This window comes from Falco peregrinus, chromosome 4 (genome assembly GCF_023634155.1).
Source record: "Falco peregrinus isolate bFalPer1 chromosome 4, bFalPer1.pri, whole genome shotgun sequence".
In the NCBI taxonomy this organism is placed as follows: Eukaryota; Metazoa; Chordata; class Aves; order Falconiformes; family Falconidae; genus Falco; species Falco peregrinus.
In genome coordinates, this window is record NC_073724.1 from 23,357,154 (window position 1) to 23,380,989 (window position 23,836).

Here is a 23,836-nt window from a genome sequence, read left to right on the forward strand (position 1 = left end):
ACACTGTGATGTACAATATGGAGCATCAGTGTGCTATCATAATACGAGAAAATATTTTTTCTCAATGTTAAACTGAGCCTGAAATCACTTGGTGACATGTTTAGCTATTTTTTAGCTATAAAAAATTGCTCATAGTCACCACATATTTATTTATATTTACTTAGAAGTGAAACATTGTGAGGTATTACATTTGCCAGTGAAAGAAGGCTTATGATGGAACATTTGTTTGCAGGACAATAACTTTTTTAAATTGAACAGTCCTGTCACTTGCCTATGGGATATGAAAATCCACAGCATTAAAGGTAGGGTACCAAAAGCTAATAGGTAGAAATTTCATATGAACAAAGTTAAACAACGTGATTAGACTTAACCGAATGATAGAAGTGGGAAGATACTTACGGTCCCGTGGCTCAGACTTGTTAATTATAACAGTGTCTAATGACATTCTTGAATATGTTCAGGTGGAGTTGTGCTTTAAACAGAGGTAGGATTCTATTAAGTGATGGCATCATGGGATTTTCCCAAACATCAATAGGAAATGTTGCATCTGTAAATCTATATGCAAATATTTGCTGAGAACAAGGAGGAACTTTAACGTTGAAAAATATTGTAACTTAGTTGTATTTTTCTGAAAACTATTTAAGATAGAAGATGAAATAGGTAGCATTCTTCACTTGGAGCAAGTCCTCAGTATTGTTAAAAGCTGTATTGAGCCATCGAATTCATGAAACAAGGCTTAGTTACTGTGCAGGGACTTCCTGAAAATGTAGTGAATTGCACAAGTAGATTTGAACATTTGCTTCAAAGTCATGCAAATTGTTTTGTTCCCAAGTTAGTTTCGTAAAGTATTTTTCACCAACATTAATTGTTTCATGACCCAGTGGTATAACTGTGATATTGGTCTTCAGTGCCACATTTGTTTGTTGTTTAATACAAAACATCAACTTGATTATAAAATAATATCTACCAGTAGCCACTTGTTCTGTGCGAGAAAATCCCTGGCAGAAATCCTCTAATGAATTGATTTTCTAGGTCAGCCATAGACTTCAAGCATATGTGTAGTGCAAAAATAGCCAACCTGGGTAGGAACAACTTTATTGCCTTCTAGCATAAGCAGACCAGTTTTAACAAAATAAGACAATAAAAGCATTCTCTCTCCCAAAACAGAAGATGCCTTAGAGAACAAAATATTGAGCTGAAAGAATATGTTCTAGGATATATTTTTCAGCAAAAGTATTTTCTTTCATAGTCAGAGTCTTCATAACCTTTTCACTTCATCAGCACTGTTATTGACAAAGGTTGGGCTATTATGCCAACTTTACTACTGATATAAAATTTACAAAACATTTAAATTGTTGTTATTTAGGTTTTGAGTCCAATGAGGTTACTGCAATGTTATTAATAATAAACAAGAAGGCTTTGTAATGTTGCAAGAGTTTCCTTGGGTCTGCATAATTATTTTGAAATGCAGATAAGAGCACAGCTTGCAATAAATTTGTCAAAAAGCCTGAATCTTAATACCTATTTATTTTAAGATAAATTCTTCTCCTGTGACACTATTTATGACATTTTCTTGACAGAATTATTCCCCAGAGTATTTATTTACATGATCTCTGTCTAAATTTCCTTTAAATTTATTGAATAAATTGAAACTGTTATAGAGACAAATATAATTTTTAATCCTTGAATAAAATGAAGATAATTAAATTTGTTGGTCTATAATTGTGTTCATGTTCCACTTACTCTGTAGAAGACACATTTCCCAACAAAAAAAATCACTTGTAACATAAAACTCTATTGTAAAATCAAATTTAAAAAAATAATATTTTTTTCTGAAACTTTAATTTCTTTTAAAAAAAAATAAAAAGCCAACAAAATCCCTACACATCAAGTTTGACTTAGATTTGAAAGCACAATATAATATCATTCTCTTAGCAGTTTGTTTAATTGATTTAGAATGAAATAAAATTTGTGAGTATACATTTTATCACAGTTTTTGAACTGTTTCTCATACCTTACACAGCCTGTTTTAATTAAGTTATAAGTTATGGAATACCACATCTGCTGGGTAATATCCGTAATAACTTAATTTTATTTCTGTGTTATTTCAGTTTCCAAAGGTGCTTCCTAACTTTGTGATCTGAAACATAGGTATGATTTCTTGTGATGTATTCATACAGATGCTCATAAAACGTAATGTCTATTTTCTATATTATAATATTTTCATAAGAAGCATAAGTTATTATAGCAGTATTCTGACATAATGTTCTTTTACAGATCAGTTTGTTCATCGTCTAGTTTTGCTATAAGCAATTTCCTTTCTTTTCCTCACTTTTCCTCAGACTTAGGCACTGAGTCTAAGACCACTGCTCTTATTCAGTTATTCAAAAGCTTTCCTGTCACCAGCTTGAGGCAGCACCTGTTCCCAGAGAGGCAATCTCTCCTGCCTGCTGCTTCCTAAGGGATTCATTAAACTAAAGGCTACGCTGAAACTAAAGAGAGTGGGTTCAATGCAGCTTGCTAAGTGGGACTGGGCATAGACTAGTAATTCATTTCACAAGCGAAAAAAGGAAAATATTTGTCCACTTGCTGAGATTACAATTGATGTTCCTGTTTCTTTCCTCAACTTAGATGTCTCAGAGAAAGAGTACAGGAAAAAAAAGTCATAGTAAAAACCACAATTTTTTCACTTTCAACTCAGCTCTGTGAGGAACAGAGATATAACAAGCTGCATTTTTATTTTTTTTTTTAATGACGTACTGTAAAACTTTGGTTTAGCAACATCAACATAAATTTTGGAAGGGGATGACTGTTTAAATCTGGGCTTTTTTTTAGTCAAAGTGTAAATTGCTCAGATGCTATAGTGTGTGTTTTGGGAAGGGAAGGTCTTAACATGTACATAAACATGTGCGTGTATGTGTGTTTATAAGTGCAAATGGACTTGACAGATATGAAGTTTTTTGTCATATTTTAGAATCCACTGGTGTCTGGAAAATCAGTCCTATTAGAATTATAAATTAAACTCTTGACAGTGTACAGCATACACTGAGGACATGGGATTAAACTTCAAAATAACTTTTATTTGTGTCAAAAGGCAATAGCCTCTGTTAGACTGGTCACTGTGGACAGAAGTCCATCTCACCTTATCTTTACCAAACTTAAGTCAAGAGTCTAAAGAATTCTGTTCATCAGGGTTCCTTTTTGGATCTGTGAAGGGAGAAGACCTTTGCTCAGAAGTAACTCATGCCATACTGAGATGTATATGTAAAGTAGCTGCTATGAGTAGGTTGTGTAGATCATGTTTTCTAGGAGGTTTTCGCTTTTTTACTATATCAAAAGACTAGTCAATTGTATCAAACTATACACATGACATTTAGACAATGTTAGAAGCAGACCTGTTTCTTGTCAAACAGTGTTGTAGCACACTATTACTACCTCCAGAAGATGGAATATGGCCAGAATTAAAATTTATGGGTTTAGAGTTTGGATTTTGTTTTGGTTTTGAGGTGGAGGAGGACACTAGAAAGAACATGATCCTTACTTCAAAGCAAACATAAGCTTTTATTCACTTTGAATTTAGAATATGTTGCACAGAACAAATGATCACATAAAGTGCTTTAATCAGAAGGAAAGTGAATTGATATTTTCCACTTTTCATTTGTTAATGAATAAAAGACACTATCATTTCTTACATATCAAAAAATAGATATTTAATAGTTTTAATTCCACTTGCCAAATTTCTGCAGTTACAGAAAATTGTCACTCTAATATATAAATAAAATATTCTCTGTGCCAGCTTCCTATGAATGTTGAAATCTTGTAATTATCATTCACTGTTTAAGGTGTTTAGGATATGTGCTTATCAATGCAGTATTTTGGCACTTTATTGTTAGAATAATTGCATCCAAATGTAATTTCAGATTCTTCCAGTTCTCTTTCTTAGTAGTTATATTACTTGAACTAATTCTTTGTCCAAGAATTACATTCTACTTACTTATTTCCTCTATGTAGACAAGTTCCCAAAAACATGGATTTGTTTTACAGCTGCAGGTTTAGGAAACAGCTTTTTATAGATTAGAAGTTGGCAAAGTTCAGGGTCAGCAATACTTGTGGGTACAACAGAGAAAATCCTTGGCCCGTCAGAAAAAAAATTAGGCAAATGGTGGGAAAGAAATATCTCAGTGTGGATAGGGAGGAGATCTTCATTTAGATGTGGAAACATTTGCATGTGTGTGAATGTAGGAATGCAGAGAAGTCCAGACTCTAGATCCAGACAACAAGTATTTTCTGCTTCTCCCTTTCCATCTGATTTGTCTTTCTGCAATGTGCAATGGCTTTCACTGTGCTAACAGCCAAAGACGATGAAAAGGAAAAGCACCAGCCCCTATTCTGCCAACATATGGTGATGTCCAGTGGAATCTTGAAACTAGAGGACTAATTCTTGTGACAGAAATAAAGTGTAGTCTGGCTGCTCTGCACGGGGTTTCCTCTTTCATTTCTGCATGGTCATGTGCTTTGCTGGTAGTTGTTTTTCTGTAAAGTCCCACACGTAGGCCAACATTTCCACTTGTTTAACTGTTTATATTTCTAGTAATTTTAGCATAGACTTGTATTCTGTACCTGTATTTAAGACAATATTGTGATGACAATATTGGTAGATAATTTCCATAGTCTGTGATATTCAGAAGAATAAGTATGAAGTACACAGGAAAGAAATAATGGCCATGGGCAGCTGCAATTTTGTTTTCTACTTTACTGAGCAACCACTAGGACAGCTAGTGATCTGTGAACTGTAAACATGTACTTGCCTCAAATAAGTTTAACCTTGTCCTCCATCATGGAAAAGATTATGATTAAAGAACTGTAGGAAACACTGACTTTATTTAACTGCATATCTGTATTTTGCATTTGAGCTAATCATCCATTTTTCCTTTCTTCTCAGCGTAGAAAGCTAGGCAGTTGTGGGGCATGATATAAATAACCAGATTAGATGTTTATAGTGGATCAAAGAGAACTAAACCGTGAAAATTCCTGCTTCTTTGCAGTCACAATAGTAGAAGTCTGAAGTGACACATGTTAACAATGAAGATGTCTTCAATTAAGCCAAACAAAGCTCACCTTCAGTGTCTGTAACCCCAGCTTTACCTCACATTGGATTAAAATAATTTTTAAAGGTCAATTAGAATTATATATTATGCATACTAATATATATTACTTTTATATAGGTATGTGTTTCTATATAAACATTTACATACCTTTATTTTAAGATGGTTAAATATGGGAACAAAACAGGAGTTTTCATTACTTACTATGGTTTTGTCTCCTTCAGAACTTAAGCAGAATGTTCAGCTCTGTGTTCGTGGTGTTTACTGTTTCAGAAGTAATTAAACCACTAATAATTTAAACCACAAGAACTGCTACACAGTGACAAATTTGGTAAGAATTTGGATTACTTTCAGGTCTTTGTTTCCTGCTGTAACATCTGAGCACTTCAAATCAGTTTAACTTAAAACATTAAATGTGCTTGCCCATCACCCTAAGAGGGAAGCTAGGAATTGTGGAGGAAAGCTAGGAAGTATGGCTAAGAATTAAGGGAAGGAACTATTGCACACTACAACATTGTTTACCTAAAACACTCCAGCTGCTATGATACAGGACTCACAAACTATAGAAATCTAGAGTCTATCTGTGTCATGGAATAACAGAATCATTTAGGTTGGAAAAGACCTGTAAGATCAAGTCCAACTGTTAACCCAGGACTGCCAAGTTCATCACTAAACCATGTTCCTGAGCACCACATGTACGTGTTTCTTAAATACCTCCAGGGGTGGTGATTCTACCACCTCCCTGAGCAGCCTGTTCCAATTCTTGACCACCTCTTCAGTGAAGAAATTGTTCCTATCATTTTGGTGCTATCAGTGGGGCGGGTTTTTTTTGGTTTTGGTTTGTTGTTTTGTTTGTTTTTTTTTTTTTTTTTAATGTTATAACTTCTACTGTTAGCTTTGAAATTAGTGTTTGTACTATGCCATTTATATAATCACCACTATATGACAAGGGTAATGTGTGTTTAATCTTTTTTGATAGAATCAAAGAAGACAAGCCTTTGTACAAAATTCTTCACATTATATAACTCTTATCCATCAGATATGCTTGTAGAATTTTCTAACAAGACTTTCTTAAAAACTATACTATTAACCAGCATGCTTAAATATTTAGCAAGAAATAGCTGACTATTAAATTTACAATCAAGGTTTAGAAACATTTTCAGTTTTACAAGGCCATTCTTCACTCATGTAGTTCATTTCAACTGTTCAAATACTAGTTATCCACTGCAAATATTATCATAATTAGTTAGACTAAGATAGTTGGCTATTGATGTTTTTATTGTCTCAGAGCAATGCATTATTTTAGTTGTAGACTGATGAAGGAAACATGAACCTTACAGACCTGGAGACAAAGGCTGACAATTTCTTTTAGAGCTCAAGAGGGATGAAAAGAGGAATACATTTTTTCATTGAGAGGTTTCAGGCTTGGAAGGAGAGGGAGGAAAGACGAAATGTTTGCATGTAACCTTTTTTCACGTGAACTAGAAACAAATGCCAGATAAATTTGTATCTGGTTCATTGCAATTCAAGCAATATTTTATACATCCAACCATAAAAGAAGAGTAACAGTATGGGCTAAAAGTTCTTAATTAGTTTTTTTAATTTTCTATAAGTAGTTGGGTTGTTGGGTTTGGGTTTTTTTTTCCTTCTTTGGTTTCTAAAAGTGGGTTTTTTTTCAGAGTGTACAGAGACTGGAACAATAATCTGATATCTATTTCAGTATCATTGCAGAAGTAGGTTAAGGATAAATTAACTATGCTCATCTTTTCTGTAGTAAATTCAGGCTAAAACCAAATACAAAGTATTCCTTAACATGTTGCAAAATGCAAGGCCTTTTCAAAATGGACAGTGAAAGTAGGAAAGGTGACAGTATATTGTCTTTTCAGAACCATACTGTAGAGACAACTTTTAATGTCACCTTGTATGTAATTGTATAAACTCATAATACAGTGAATTCTTTTAAAACAACACCATAAAAAAGAAAAGCAGATTTTTTTTTACTGCTTTCAAGGTTTTGTGTGTATTTTGTCCAAGGCTGCTATTATGAAACAATTACTGCTACTGAAATGGATGTGGGGATGTTTAAAGATCTCTCTGCAGGCAGAATAAAAAGATTTAGTGCACCTGTGGTTTAAACTCAAATAATCACTCAAGGGTTAGTCTTCACTGTGATCATTTTCTCAAAAGAATTGAAGGGATAAATTAATCTGAAAGAAAACTGTTCTTCAAATATCAAGCATAATTTTCTACACTGTTGTGATCATGTATCTTTGGAGGTGCTACACTAATACAGATGCACCCACAGAGAGACAAAGTGGAGAGTTACATTCCACTGCAAATTACTCAGGAAAGAAAATCTATAACACTGATATATATGTGAAAGTTACGAGGAGCAGCAGTATACTTACTGACTGTAAAGGAATTTTTTGGGGGGGTTTGTTTTTTTTCTTTTAAAATAAATTTGCATTTTAAGAGACAAAACATGAAGATACCACTTTCTGAAACACATGTTTTGACTTGGGAAGTAAAGCAACATGAAACTGTTCTTTGAAAGGGATTTTGAATAGTGAATCTCTGTTACATCCCTGATAATTTTCTATAAAACCAATTGGACCTGTGTGTTACTGATGATTGGTTGGAATACAACTGCATTGCACAGAACATTGTTGGTCATCATGATAAACTCTTGTGTTTTCTGATTTCTACTGCTTGCACGTTAAAGTGAAGCTTGACAACAAATTCTCCTTAGCTTACCTGAGCAAAGAGCTGGTTCAAGGTCTTGGCACACCTAGTTTCTAGTTTAATTGTTTACACCAGGCTCTAAGTAAATCTTACTTTGTCTATAATATTTGCATAGGACATTCATTACAGGGCTCTGTGAGTGCTGTGTGTTGTAGCATACATTCTGTGTCAGAGTGCTGAGAAGAAGCAACACTGGTATTCACCTCTCATGTCTCTGAATTAAATATATTTTTAGCCATCTATTCCAACACAGGTAAGGATTTTTTGTCCCATTAAATGTGAGCTTCTGGTTTCTAAGCTTTTAGTTGTTTGTTATTGATCACAGGCATAGTAAATCTGACCTTCTTAAATAATTATACAGTCATGTCCTGGTTTTGTTGACTGAAGGTCCAGGTTACAGGCAAAGTGCACAGAAAATTTATAACTGCAGCAATGAAAAGGTGCCTCACATCTCTCTATTTTACATCAATCTATTATAACAAGTAAATTGTTAAGTCTATAATATATAGAACTGGCAATTAAAAAAAATCTATATTAAACCGGCATATTTTACTGATTTAGCTAACAACCATTAACTAGTTAATCCATGAGAAATTTCAAAACATGCGTCATGAAGCCAAAATAAGTATTTAAAAAATAAAAGGTATATAGTATCTTTGTGTTTCTAAATTAGCTTAGTTTTCATTTATGCTTACTTATTTTGTGAAAGCTTTCAGTAAGTGGAAGAAATATAAAATACACACAAATAGGTAAAATAGAGGAACAGACAGGACTGCTGAACAAAGGTCATGGGTGGCATGACGGGGAAATGTAGAGGAATGAAGCTGGGTTAATTAACATTGATAAAGTACAGCTGTGGGATGGCTTCAGGAGTGTGGGTTGGCTGATGTAGACAAGATGCAGCTGTGGCTGGTTCTGTTAAGTGGTTGGGCAGCCAATGAAGAGAGAGCAGCCAAGGAAGAGAGAGGAGGAAGAAGCAGAGAGACTGAGAGTGTCCTGGATGAGGAGAGACTAAGAGAAGACAGCAGAGGGACTGGCATGAAGATTATTGTTGGTATGTGATAGTAAAAGACTTTGTTGTAGTCGGCTAGTTTGGAGAGTGCTGCGACAGGGAAAGGTTCAAAAGTCAACAAAATGGAGCCTGCGAAGGGTCACCTCCAGTATTTTCATATTGATAGGGAGGTGCCTACAAGGCACTGCTGTGGAGAAATAACCAAACTCTCTCAGGAACCCAGTGTGTTGGGGGCCCTCTCTAAGGTGCCTGTGTATTACTGCATGGAGTACGGGGAATAAACACAGACCTGTGTGCAGCTGTAGGGGCTATGGTCTTGATGGCATTACAGGGATGTGGTAGAATGGCTCCCATTGGAGGCTCCATGTGGTAGAGGTATAAAGGGTCTTTAGGAATGACAAGACAGGGAGATGAGGAGGGGGAATTGCCCTTTATATAAGAGAGCAGCTGGAGTGCATGGAGCTCTACCTAAGGATGGATGAGGAATCAAGCTTATGGGTCAGGGTCAAAGGGAGGACAGGCAAAGGGAACATTATAGTGAGTGTCTGCCATAGGCCACCCAACCAAGAACAAATCAATGATGTCTTCTATAAAGGAAAAGCCCCATGTTCACAGGCACTGGTCCTCATGTGGGACTTTAGCCACCCTGATATCTGCTGAAGGGACAACACAGCGTGATGTAAGCAATCCAGGAAGTTTCTAGACTGTATTGATGATAGCTTCCTCCGCAAGTGATTGGCAAGCCAATGAAGAGAAGTGTTCTGCTGGACCTCATACTCACCAGTAATGATGACTTTGTTGGGGATGTGAAGGTCAAAGGTAGCTTTGGTTGCAGTGACTGTGAGGTGGAGCTCAGGATCCTGAGGGCAGGGAGGAGGGTGAAAAGCAAGCACACAACCTTGAACTTCAGGAAAGCAGACTTTCACATCTTCAAAGATCTGCTCAGAAGAGTCCTGTGCAATAAAGATCTGGAGTGAAGAGGGGAACGAGAAAGCTTGTTAATGTTCAAGGATTATCTTCTCCAAGCTAAAGAGCTGTCCATCCCAACGAATAGGAGGTCAGGCAGAAATGCCAGGAGGACTGCATGGATGAACAATATGCTCCTGGTCTAATTTAAATAAAAAAAGGAAGCATATAGAGGGTGGAAGAAAGGACCATTTACCTGGGAGGAATACAGAAACATTGTCTAAGCATCCAGGGACAAATTTAGGAAAGCTAAAGACCAAAAGACATTGAAATTGGTCAGGGTTTTCAAAGACAAGAAAGGCTGCTATTCAATCATCAAAGTCATTTAAGGTCCTAGCATCTACATTGAGAAAAAGGAACCTCTTTTTCCTGTGCATTCAATGTTTTTCCCTTACACTTTCTTTCCTTCTTCTTGACAGGTACTTACCACTTTCCCTTCCTCTCCCAGGTGGTACAGTGAAAGAAACCATCATCAAAATCAAAGGCAGACAGAAGAGGGGCCATGCTTAGAGACAGCTGCCTCCAGAGTGGCTGCGAGCAGCAGCTGAGAGGAAGTCATGATGGAAAGGGTTCCCAAATTTCTCAGTACAAGAGAGACAGGGACATAGTAGCAAGACACCCATGGAGGGACACAAGGATGATTAAGGGTGTGGAGCATCTCTCCTATGAGGAAAGACCTGGGACTGTTTAGCCTGGAGAAGAGAAGGCTCAGGGGGATCTTATTAATGCATGCAAATAACTCAAGGGAGGGTGCAAAGAAGACAGCACCAGGCTCTTTTCAGCTCTGGCCACTGACAAGACAAGAGGTCATGGGCACAAAATGAAACCCAGGAGGTTCCCTCTCACTATCAGGAACTGTGAGAGTGACTGCATACTGGTACAAGTTTCCCAGAGAGATTGGGGAGTCTCCATCCTTGGAGATATTCAAAAGCCTTGTGGACGTCGTCCTGGGGAGCTAGTTCTAGGTGGCCCTGCTTGAGCAGGGATGCTGAACAAGATGATGTCCAGAGGTCCCTTCCAAAATCAGCCATCCTGTGGTTCTATGAATGACTTAGGAACCTAAACTGATGCTTTTAGTAAAAAATATATGATGCTAAAATCCACTTTCATGATAATGCAGGTACTGTATCACTGTTTAGAGTCGTTTGGGGTGAATATACATTGAACAGATGTTCCACAAGTTCAGGAAATCCATCATGTTCAGGTTATTTATCTATTGCACAATCCAGTGTAAAAGTGCTGTAAGAGTGGTCTACAGTTCATGTACCTTTGGTCAAATACTTAGCAAAAGAAACAGACTCATTGCATGTTAGCTTTATAGTTTATATATACTTTTGTAAATCCTGGTTTGGGGACTTTTTTGGTTATCATATGTATGGAATGCTGTATGCCAAGCAATACTAGACAGGTGTGCAAAATCCTTAAATTCTTGTCAGATGAAAGCTTGAGATTGTCATACATATCTAGAGAGCCCCATATACTGGTGGTCCTACTAAAGAACATCTCTCAGACCACACAATGGAAGGGAACTATTGGCTTCTAAAGAGAGTTACTGTTGATGAAATACAGCAGCTTATATGCAAAGTTTCTCACCTTGTTTCTTAGAAATTATTTGGAAACTTATGACCATCAAAAACACAGATATTAATGGACAGCAAAACAATCACTGTAATTTTTGAGAGATTTACAAAGTTAGGTGCAGATTGAAACAGAACAAGGTCTTAAAATAAAAAGATTAGTCAGGATGAGTTTGGTACAATGCTCTGGGTGATGCTGTTTGTGTTGAGAATGTACTCTGAATAATTAGAAAAGAGAAGGTGGGCACCTGAAGGAGATAAGGAGACCATCAAGTCAGGAAATCACTGAACAAAGAAAACTGAAAGGTCTACTCCACCTAGATCCCACCTATTGTGAATGGAATGATTGGGTGTCAAAATCAAATGAGTATGTATGTAAAGATGTTGTAACTTCTCATGAAAACTATATAAATTACCTAACTTTTTACTAAAAATTTTGGAGCTAGTTTGTCCAGTGGGAATCTGCTAGCTCCCCAACGTTGCACGAAATAAATACCTTTGCTGCTTAAAGACAAAATTGGTCTCTGAGCAGTTACTCTGTGCCGTTTTGGCATCAGATGATAAATATAAGTGTTAAAAAATGAGAAACATTTTATTATTAATGAGACTTGTCTCTCAAATATAAAAAAAAAATCAAGTCTATCAATTAATTTTTTGGTCTTAGCAAATATATTTGAATAAGAGTGCAGCATTCCCACTTGCAAATTTTATTGATAATAATTAAACATGATTCTGATGTCCTTAATTTATTTTAGCCCCTGACATGATGGAAACCATTTCCATAGAATATCTTAATGCTGTGTTACTATAGAAACACTACCAATTTGGGATCTGTAGCCAACTGTCTTCTTTAAATCAGCTTAAATACAGTATTTTGGATGTCTCCACTTCGTTGTACTACTCTCAGAGCTGAAAAAATTGTTTTCCAAATTATCCAAGCTTTATCCCAGGAAGCCAATTTTTACCTTGAAGTTTCTGTTTCTTGAAGGATACAAACAAAAATTTACCATGTAACTAGAAGCTTATATAAATCAAAACCCCAACAAAAATAAATAATAAAAAAAAACCAAACAAACAAAAAAAAACAGACAAAAATTGGAGGAAAATACTGGCCATACCTAAATACATTAACAAATTAAGCTGAATAAATCAGTATTTTTTTTACCAATTTGGTCAGATGAACAATTTTATAAAGGATGAATATATCTTGACTAGTTTGACATTATAATAATTTGTAAATGAATGAGCTTACTGTTCCACAAGATCTTACTCTATTCAGAGTTTAAATACAAGGCCATCAACTTCAGTATTGATTATTAATACTTAAAGAATGGCATCCTAAATGAACTTTCAGGGGTTTTGCTGTTGAAATTTAATGTGGCCTTTGTGTAAGTACAAGAGCATGATGTGGCCTCCCTTTACTTCAACCTTGTATTTGCTCTTACATTCAGACCATCCTTGGAGATGGTTTATATCAACTGCAAAATGCCTTGGACTAAGAAAGGCACATCACATTTCTCTTGAGGCTGGCATGAATACATTGGTCACGCAGATACACGCTTGTGTAATTATCACGACAGTACCATTATCACAGATGCTGTATCCATGGTAAGTTCATCCTTGCAGTGTATGTCACTGATATACATCAGAACCCCACAGTGGGTCATACAGATGTTTGATTTGTGCAGGTCTGAGTAGCAACAAGAACTTAGTTTCCCAAGTTAACTAGCACCTAATAAAATTAATTGCATTATAAAATAAATATTTTTATAAAACTTAAATATTTATGGAAGATTATGAAGATTTTTCCTCAGAAATTGGCAGCTGAATTCCATTTGAATGACATTTATACTTCAGTTTTCCTTCAACATCGTTCCATTTCAGCCGTATTGGTGATATCTATGTGTATCAATCAGTAAAGACAAATCTGCGGTTGTCACAAAAGGAAAATATTGGCATGAACCAGCTTTTCAGTTTGCAAATACTACTGAGGGTAATTGTTTCCATCTCAATCCCTCCTTGGTCCTATATTAATTTTTTTTTTTTTTGTGCCTTATCATTTAAAATAGATGTAGTAACTTTTAGAATTAATTGAATGAATAAGGCTTGCAAAGGGTGAATGGTGTATATGTGTGTGACCACCTAATTCCCAGTAATTTTTAACAGAAGTTAGAAATTGACCAGTTTGGGTCAGTTTTGACCCTTGAAATCCCTTTCCTTCAGAGGTGCGGACCCCCTGTTTATGACTGGAAGCATTAGATAGTAAATATAAAAGAAATAACAGAATACACTAGCACCTGCAATATATCTTTTACAATATTCTATCCCAGGAAGAGTAGCCCAGAAAAAGTGTCCTGAAGAGGAATACTTCCTCTTTAACACACATTAATTTACTCTTTATGAAGGAGTATAAGGCTCTGTGAGGAAACTGGGATTTCAGTTTCTCTTCTTTGCGATATATCCAGAGTTAAAATTTCTTTTAAAAATCCTAATAGAAATTATATTTTCTTAAATCCTAATAGAAACTATATATTCTTTATGGAATATTAATTGAAAGTAAATTATTTCATGCCTTCTGATTGAAAGCTGAATTAATAAAAGTCAAAATATGTATGACAATGACAGTTATGCTAATTGATTTGTAAAACAGAATTACTTTTTTTCTGACTTTCTATTTTGATGAAGTGCTTTTATGATCATTTTAAGTATAACTGTAGCTGATGTGACTTGATGGTTTTATAAGTTGGCATTTGTGATTGCTTCATTATCTACATAGTAAGCCATAGCTAGGTTACGCTAAACAATAACTAATTAAATTTCTGCATCACAACATACTTCACTGTATATTCCACATTTTATACAGGAAAAGGAAGATGCAATCCATTAAGTTGTTTAACCTGTGGAAAGCATGTGTGTAAGACTCAGTGGGAGAAAAAAGTGGAAAGCTATACGGAAGGAAACTTAATGAAGAAACATGCTAGATTTCCTAAACATGAATATGTTCAAAGATTTAAAGACTAATATTTTGGGATATCCAGCTCATATGATAAAGAAAACCATGTATTAAAAAGAGAGAGAACTATATGACCTAGAACTGATTACTCATAAGTGTCAAATTGTAAAATTTCAGGTTGACATGTTTGTATTAGGTTTGTCTCTTCCAACAGCATTTTGTTTCTGTCTTTACTGTCAAAAGATGTATTAAACCCCAGAATTTTAGAACATACCCATTTTGCCTTTAAAAAAAGAAAAAAAAAATACCCCCAAAACAAGTGAATGTGATGTATGATCTTATTCTTTGTAAGTTCTAGTGTGTATGAACTTTTGAAGAGAGTTTTTTTTGATGTCAAGCATATGTTGGGTTTTTTTCCATATTTATCTATGATGTAAATATTTGAAAAATGCCAGTTCAAAATCAGATATGTCATATTTTTTACAGACATCGTTCTATAGTATACACTTTCAATCCTAAATTGCAGAGTTTGGACAGAATTTCACAATATTTTCTTCATGACAGGAAAAATGTGTTTAGGAAGACAAAATAAAAGTACACCTGTTAATAACTGTCAGAAGCTTACAACTCATTGTAACAGGCTACTACTTAGGTTTCTGGTATAAAGGTTCCATCAGTCTTTTTTAGTACCAAAAAGATCATTCTTCATTGGTAAACGAAGCAAAATTTTAGGTAAAGATGTGAGAAGGCAGCATAAATATAAAAGACCAATTTTAAGTATCTGAAATCAAGGGGAAGATGATAATAAACCCCTTTCTTCTTTAGCATATATAACTTCCTATAAATGTAAAAGCCACTGTTTTATTTTAAGAGTATTATATGAGTTAAATCTAAACCGTAGTCCGTATAAATGGTATTTGGTTAAGTTTATATAAAGGTGTTGTTTTCAACTTATCATCACCTTTATCTGAACCATGCAGGAATTTGTGCCTGGTCACATGAAAGAGCCACTCGTTGTGTTGCACTGTTCTTGATACAGCACAAGTGAATGCAGTGATTTGCTCAGCCACATATTGAATAGATAGGGGAAAAGTAATAGGGATACCCTTATCTTAAACACACAAAAGATCCACTTCCTTACACTAAGGGCATTCTGGAAATGGGAGACTGGAGGCGGTATTTCGCTGTGTATGAAGGGCGAAGGAAGAAGCAAAGGGTCCTGGGAGAATCAGAAGGCAGCATTTAGGGTGCAGCATGTGAGTGGTTTGAACTAGAGGGTGAAGACAGGAGACCATGGAGTACAGTAAAAGCTGCCAGTGAACAGAGTTGAATGAAGCTGTGAGCTAAAACAGCATGTAAGAGATTGAAAGGCAGCAGAGCAGAAAGTTAGCAGGAGGCAGGGAACAGCTGTAGGCATTTGACGAGAGTAAAGGCTTAAGTGGGCATATGAGGTACACAGCGATGCAGGGCTCCGCAGTCACTAGACTGCACACTTCCCTCGAAAACCGTGAGATGGCTTTTATTTCCTTTGTGGAGACTTTTAACATCAAAGTGGGGGGCTGTGCAGGAGCCAACCTCAGCCTGAGCAGAGAACACTTCAGCTCTGTGGTGTTAATTTCTGTCATCACTATATGAATGTGAAATAACTATACCTGTGCTCCGTGTATTCCTTCTCTCTTCCTGCATGTGAAACTTTCTATCAACATTATTTGAAATAACAATATACAAATGATACAGGTAAAAGCCCTCAAAGTACTATTGCACATGGTCCTGATACTGCTGCAGCATGTTGTATTTTCTTTCTATAATTGCGGAAATGTACAGAATGATCTGATTACTGGGACTTCTTTGATGATCTATTGGACAGAAAAAAAAAGGAGGTTTATTATTTATCTTTTTTTTTTCTGTAAAATCTTTACAATTTTCTGCTTTTTATGGCATAAATATCAATAAATGCTGAGATAAGGACAGGAAATTCAGATAATTGTTGGGAGGGCATCTTTTTCACCAAACATGGATGTTTTGTTTTCATTTTGACTAAATTTTGAAACTTTCCTTTGGCCACATAAAAACTGTTAGCATATAAAAGAAATCAATTGTAAATGTGTTTTAAAGGTTTCTGAGTGTTTACATTCAGATCCTCAGTTTAATTTGACAAATCCCAAAACTAAAAAAAAAATAAAAATAATTTACTAGAATCTAATAATGTTTGGTTTGGGTTTTACTTGGAGAACAGGAAAATTTCCTGAAGGGAAAAAAAATAAATAAAAAATACCATTTTTTGTACACAGTTTTTCAAAATATCTTTTCTTAAATTGCTCTTCTTCCTACTTCACACCAAAAATCAAGTCAGAAGCAAAAAATGAAATAAGGGGTTTGCTGGGGAGAAATTCTTAGGAAAAATAGTCTTTAAAATGCAATTCCTCGATTTGACAGGGAATCACTATTTAGCTGATTGTTTAAGACCAACCATTTTGTAGGAACATTACCTCTGCGAGGCTAATTGTTTGCAGCAGAAACTGTCTCAATTAAATACTTCTTTTGGCTTTCCACTGCTGCTTAACAGTATGATAAATTTCACAGAGAATGTGTATATGTTATGCAGCTGACAACAATTAACTGCCTAATAACTTTTCCTTGATATATTTTTAACTGTAGTTTCAGTGACTTAGAAACATTCTCATTAAGGAAAAAAAAATGAATACATGAATTTGCAGTCACTAAAAATTATGACTCTTTTTCACAGTTCATGAAATATCTCCTTCTAGCCTTTAGTACTAATTACTTAGTTTATTGATTATTAATCTTCTGTGTTTATCTTTAATTTTAACTCATTATAAATGAGAATGATAGTGCAGGACATGACAGGTGAGTGGAACAGAGCTTAACTGTGGTCCTTAGTACTATAATCACAGGATATGAAATATTTCAAGAAACAAAAGGAAATTATTTCCACTCTTCTTTCCTATGTTCCAGAAGTTCTCATTCATAAAGTAATTCCATTCAAATATGGAAAAAAAACCCCAACAAAACAAACCAAATCCCAAACCAGAAAAAGAACAAAACAAAACCAGAGGTAAAATGAAACAAGTCAAAACTCCTGTCTTCTTCCTCCCACCAAAAACAAAATAAAATAAAAAAAAACTCAAACAAAACCACAAAAAAACAAAAAAAAACCCAAAACAAACAAACAAAAACAAAAAAACCCTTGCAAAACCTGAAACACTAACATGTTACAATCATTTGCTATAGATCAGGAGGAACTATGTGCCATCTCTGAGTTTGTAATATCTCTCATACTGTGACTTTGTAGTTTGGTTCAGAGACATCCTTGGTTGTTGGGAACTGACAACACATATTTCCTGCCACTTAGACCCTCAGTATAGGAGGCCTAACATAGATGACCTTAACTGAGGGCATCAGAATTATGTCAGACATAAATTGCATAAATAAATTCATTATCCCCAAAAGAATTGATAGTAAACTAAATGTAACTTATCCCCTCCCTGCTGGATTTCAACCACATTACATGATCTAGGAAATATAGACTTGGAAGTAAAAATTCTGCATCAGGTAGTACGTTCCATGAGACACTGTGTATCACATCTAACTTAGAAGCTAACACCTTTCTATTCTAAGCATGGCATGTAGTTTCTATTGAGGTGCTAATACTTTCATAAACATTTTGATGGTGAATTCTGCTACAATGTCTTAAATATTTTATTAAAATACATCGAGAAAAAGAAGGATTATGTAAATAAACCACCATTCACATATTGTTGCTCTTATATAAAAGGAAATGTTTGTGTCTTTTGATGAGAAGAAACAATGATGTTATTGGGAAAAATTACTTTCCAGTGCTATCTCATGAGTGTCATCCAAGAAGATAACTGAACATGCCAAAATCTGTTCTCCTGATCTTGGGGGTTTGGGATTTTTTTTTTTTTTTCATTCTCTCAGGATCCTGACCATTTAAGTTTCATGGTCATTTTGGCTACAATGGCTGCATCCAGCCTTCACAGCCCTACCTAGTTCTTCCTTGTCTGTAAGTATCAGGTCCAGCAGTGATTCCCTCCTCAGGTCTTCTGTGCTAGGAACTCGACATCAATGAACTCCAGACATCTCCTGGTTTTCTTGTGACATGCTGTGGTGTTCTTCCTACAGATATGGGAAAGTTAAAGTCCCCCATGAAGACTAGGGACTGCAGACATGAGGCTTCTTCCATTTATTGAAGAAAGATTCATCTATTTCTTCCTCCTGACTAGTAGGTCTGTAGCAGACACTCAACACAAGCCCACTAATCCTGATCCACAATCTATCAACTGATTCAACACCCACCCCACTCAGCACCCTCCCATTGATCTCTCACAAAAAGGGCAAACCCCTCTCCTTGCATCCCAGCCCATCCTTCCCAAAGGGGCTGCATCCATTCATGGTAGTATGCCAGTTGTGTGAACTACCCCACCACAGTTGCATGATCATGTTGTAGCCCTGTAACTTCACACAGACCTCTAATTCTTCCTGTTTCCCAAAGACATTCTGTCAGTTTGAGAAGGAGAGGTCCTATTCCAAAATTACATATATTTTTTTTAAAGTTCTTTCCTTCTCTCTTCCTTATGAGCATGCAGAGGATCGAGGCTCAAGTTCTTGCTCCCTGTGATTTGGAACAAGCTAAGAAAATATTATTTTTCTGCAAAACTGCATTTTATAGACTTTTTAAATCACCAACTTCCTTATAATACACATACTAGCAAAAGAGCTTCCCATGCAGTAAAGATTCTGCAAAAGACAATTCACATACCATTTAAAGCTATTTAACACTTTATCCTTGGTAAGCAAAGGCTGTCATCTGTGTGGGCTGTCACACATGGAGCTCTAGCCCAGAAGCCAGGTCTCACATTCTAAACTGTGTGATCTCCCTGCTCCTTATACAATGATGTCCTTTGCTACATACAGAGATACGAAATCTCAAAGAGTTTAACATTCAGAACACTTCTACTTTTTACCTTGTTGCTAGATACTGCCATGGAAGGAAAACCTCTTTGTGCCATTAGTAAAGAGCTCACAGAAGTTATCACAAGAACAGGACTTGTATCTCTTGGGAGTTACAACAACAACAACTATCATCATCATCATCACCATCATTAGTAGTAGTAGTATTAGTATTATTATTTACAGACTCTAATGAAAATACGAATTTGGAAAATTTTTAAAGAATTTTTTTTTTACCAAATAGAGCTGTCCTAAAAAGCCTACTTTCAGACTGAAAAGGGCAGTGTTTTTCTGTATGTCTGTACATGTCTCCTTTCTCTTTCTCTGAAAGTGATAGAAACTCTGTGTGATATCTGAAATAATTGAAAAGGTCAGAAAAATCTATACACCTTTGCAATGCTTCAGGTTTCAGTGAAATGTATATTTAGATGAAAATGTTCCATCCAGGTCTAGTATGAATATCCTTGTTCTGCTGCTAATAGTTTCTCAGAAGGTTTTCACTACCACTGGAGAGTTGTTAGTCATGCTCAAAGAGTTACTTCACTCAAAATCTAGGTTGGTACTTAGTTGTGTGACTCATTTTGCATTGCTGTTTGTGTTTGAAACATGGATAGAACTTCACACTTCTATTTATTTTTAATAAATAATTGCCACAAATATCTTGCAATATAACAGCCTCTAAATAGACTAAATAAATCTTCTTTTCCTCATAGTCTATGTCAGACAGGCAATGTTAATTGTCTTTAGCTCTAAGCCTTAAGCTTTGTGTGCTAACAAAAGTTTTGCTCCACTCACAACACAGCACTCTGCCTCATTCCAGTCAGAATCTCAAGACTTCTGATTTTATGGACATTTTTCATTATTTCTGGAGGAATTATAGCTTTTTCAGAACTTGTACGAATCTGTAGCACTCACTTCCAGTCAAGGTACCCAATATATTTCTTCAGTGTTTCAAATCTAGTGAAAGTTTCTCTCTTGGGAGAGGCTTGAAGAAATATCAAATGACAAATGCTAGTTGTATCAGTTAATGGGACAAGCACAGGTATTATGAGGACACAGAGCAGAGGATCCTGCATAGATGAGATACAAGTTCCTGAATGGACCAAAATAATAGCTTAAAAATTGTTTTATACTGACTTATGTTTCCAAATATTTTATTTTTTCCCCACTAGGAAAATGGCTCAAGGCTATTTTTAGAATTGAAGTTAATATCAGACCTGACATTTCTAGGTCTTCTATAGCATTGGCCTGAAGACTGTCACTAGTGCGGTTAATTCACACAAGCAGCTTTGTTATTTGCTACGGTATTCTGATAACATCCTTGATGGTCTTTGACAGCTTCTTATATCCCTGTATTCTTTCATCCTTCACATGACATCCTCTGTACCCTTCTTCACTACCTGAAATTTCACACACACAAAAAAACAGGTTTTCTTTCTTGTTTGCTAATGTAGGGGCTAAAAAAATAGCGTTAATACTTTTTATATGGTTTTCAGCAGTGTGTGCCTAGCCCTCCAAATGGACTAACACATATTTCCTTGGCTCATTTTTCTTTCTCCGTTCCTCTTTCCCACACTGATCACCACTCGTTTGTGAAGATGGATTTTAAGCTTGTGGAATTATTTCCACTTAATTTATAAAAGTTGTGGAAGCACAGTAGAGGGTAATGCAAGATTGTACATCAGATATCTGCCTATATCTATCCATCTCTCTGTCATTACCATGAAGTTTACAAGTACACATGTTTAGAGGGAGAAATATGGGAGGAAATACCACAAAGGGTTTATTGAAAAAATTAAGTTCTGGTCTTTTATTTATGTACACCAAACTCCTGATTTATGTATATATTTATTCCCCTGATGAAGAGAGGGTAAGTAGAAAATTATTGGGAGATTGTTTTTTTGTTTTTCTTTTTCCAGATTTCTCTCTGGCTTTAGTACAGATAGATATAACATAAAAGCTAGAGGATCTTTCCTGAAGAATAACAAGTATGTTGACAGCTAAGTAAAAATAAGCTTGCATTTAAAAATACAAGGTTCTGGATTATTAAAGCTTGTGCAAAGTCCCTAGAATTGAACACATTTGAAAAATAACCTTAGGTTTCTGTTTACACCAAATAAACTTTGCAGTTATCACTACTACAAGCCCAAAAAAAGCACTTGAAATACACAATTACTGTTTCCTCATCCATAAACAGTGTATTTCTAGCAAAATTATCAAAGCTGTATGGTCTGTTGGCCTCATAAGGGCTCTTGGGCAGCTTGTGGAACCAGCTCAATTGAGGATACATGGTTCTGTTTCTGGCATGACTAATGCAGTTGGGCAATATGCCAAGCATCAGGCTCTTGAGGGAGGAAGGAAGAAGAGAAAGCTAGAAAGAGCCTGGAGGGGGGAGATCTAAGCAGATGAATACCGCTGAACCAGCAGGCTTCACTGGAACACCATTTGACATTTGCAAGGCTGTAATGTTAGGAAGCCTCCAGCAATATTGAAGCCCTGCTGCTCTAAGGGGCATCACTACTGGAAAGCAAGCAACGAACCCCATGGGAACAAGGTTAAAACACGGACAAGAAAATGAGCAACTGTAACACATCAATCCTTATGTCACACAGGGATGTAAAACAGTAAGAGAATAGAAGACATTCTGAGGGACATTTATTCTTCTTGTAAAGAAAATACAAAGGATTTCAGCTTACAGAAAAAGCAGGTAGCCTTCAGTGATGGGAAACAAAATTCAAAATACTTAGCCAGCCACTTACCCTGTGAATTTCATTCTGATGCATCAATTAATGCAAAGGAACAACTGTCAGCAGTTGGCGCTCCAAGTCTGGCCTCTTTAAGGAACAATAACCTGGCAAAATAAGGTCACCTGTGTTGCTAGAAAAGATGCCATGCAGTTTGCCTGCCTAAATTACCTTGGTGCATATAAAATATTATTCTCCTCTTCAATGGAGTGATAATTTATAGCAAGCTGCCAGCCTCAATGTCAGAAGGGTTAGGCTGGTGATTGCCCAGTTTGAACTATCATTGTTTTCTTTCCCTCTTTTTTCTTCCCTCTTTTGTATCTGCTTCTGAAATGCTGCCTACCTTGGGAAAACAGATCCTTATTTATAGCGCTACAATGGTATTAAGGCTGTTAAACTGAGTGAGTTCTTTAAGGTTCATGGTGAAAATGGCTGACAAAGCTCTCACTGTTTTCCTCCCCTTGCAGAAGGCGGGGGGGGGGGGGGGGGGGGGGGGGAGTGGGAGACAAAGATGGGTAAAAAACAACCCAAACCTGTATCTTTTGTTCTAGATAATAAAAACTGCAGTACTGACCACGGACAGTAACTGTCTCCAGCACACTGCATGAGAAATGAATTACATGATCCTGTGACAACTGGCTCTCTACGTGGCTGGGAGGTAGCATTAAATGCTGTAGGATTTCAGAGGAGTTTTAACAGTTGCTCGGCTGCAATGCAGGTAATTTGAATGAATTATCCCACTTTCAATATGCAGGCGTGTAGGCGTGCTCCTTCATATGAACTGGTCAAGGTTACAGTGTGATGCAGTGTATCATTTCTTAATCCAAATCTGTTACAGGTCATGCTGACAGAATGTAATTTGCATTGTTCTGATTTTTAAGAGTTTACACAGATTATAGTTACCAGAATACTCTGTTCCTCCCCTATCAAAGCATTTCTGCATTCTGTACAACAGGTTCCTCTCCCTGTTTAACCAGTCCACGCTGTCTCCTAGTCAGACGTGTCTAGCTAAGATATGCATATTACTCTGCATATGTGTGGAAGTAAACACGATGAATACACCTGAGGGCTTGTTTATACTGTGTGTGCAAGACAGTATTTTTCCATATTTTGCTTTTACATTTTCATATGATGGGATAGTAGGTTTCAGATCACATCACTTTCCACAAGTAAAGCTATTAATAAACTGTCTTCTCCCTTTACTCTCCACAGATTATCTTTGGCATTACAGGTCATTTGGGTGTATTCTAGTTTACAGGGAAAAAAAAAAAGTTATTACCCAATGATTAAAGACCAGTGATAACATAATTAAATCACAAAATAGAAACAACTAAGTTATTTACCTCATTCTTGCAAAACTGGAATGAAAAAGTTGCAAGTGTTAAAAACTGCAGTATATTACAGGAAGAAAAAATCTTTAGTATCAGTGTTATCACATTTCTATTAAATAAAATAATTTTGTATAAGCAGCACTGGCAAATAGAAAAAGAAATTATAAGTATTTCTTTATTTGAGAAATCTGTATATATTTGTGTTGTCTTTAACCTCAGAGTTTCATTAGGCTCATAGTTACCCTAATGCTGTGTAAGGAAATGAGTTACTAAAGAAAATTGTTTTGTAACATATTTGTTTCAAAATCCTGACATTTCGATATCCCACTGAGAAATGATCTTCAATAAAAGGAACTGCTTTCTCGTATTTTATCTAATTTCTGCAAAGGGTAGGGTCTCACCAAAAACATCTTT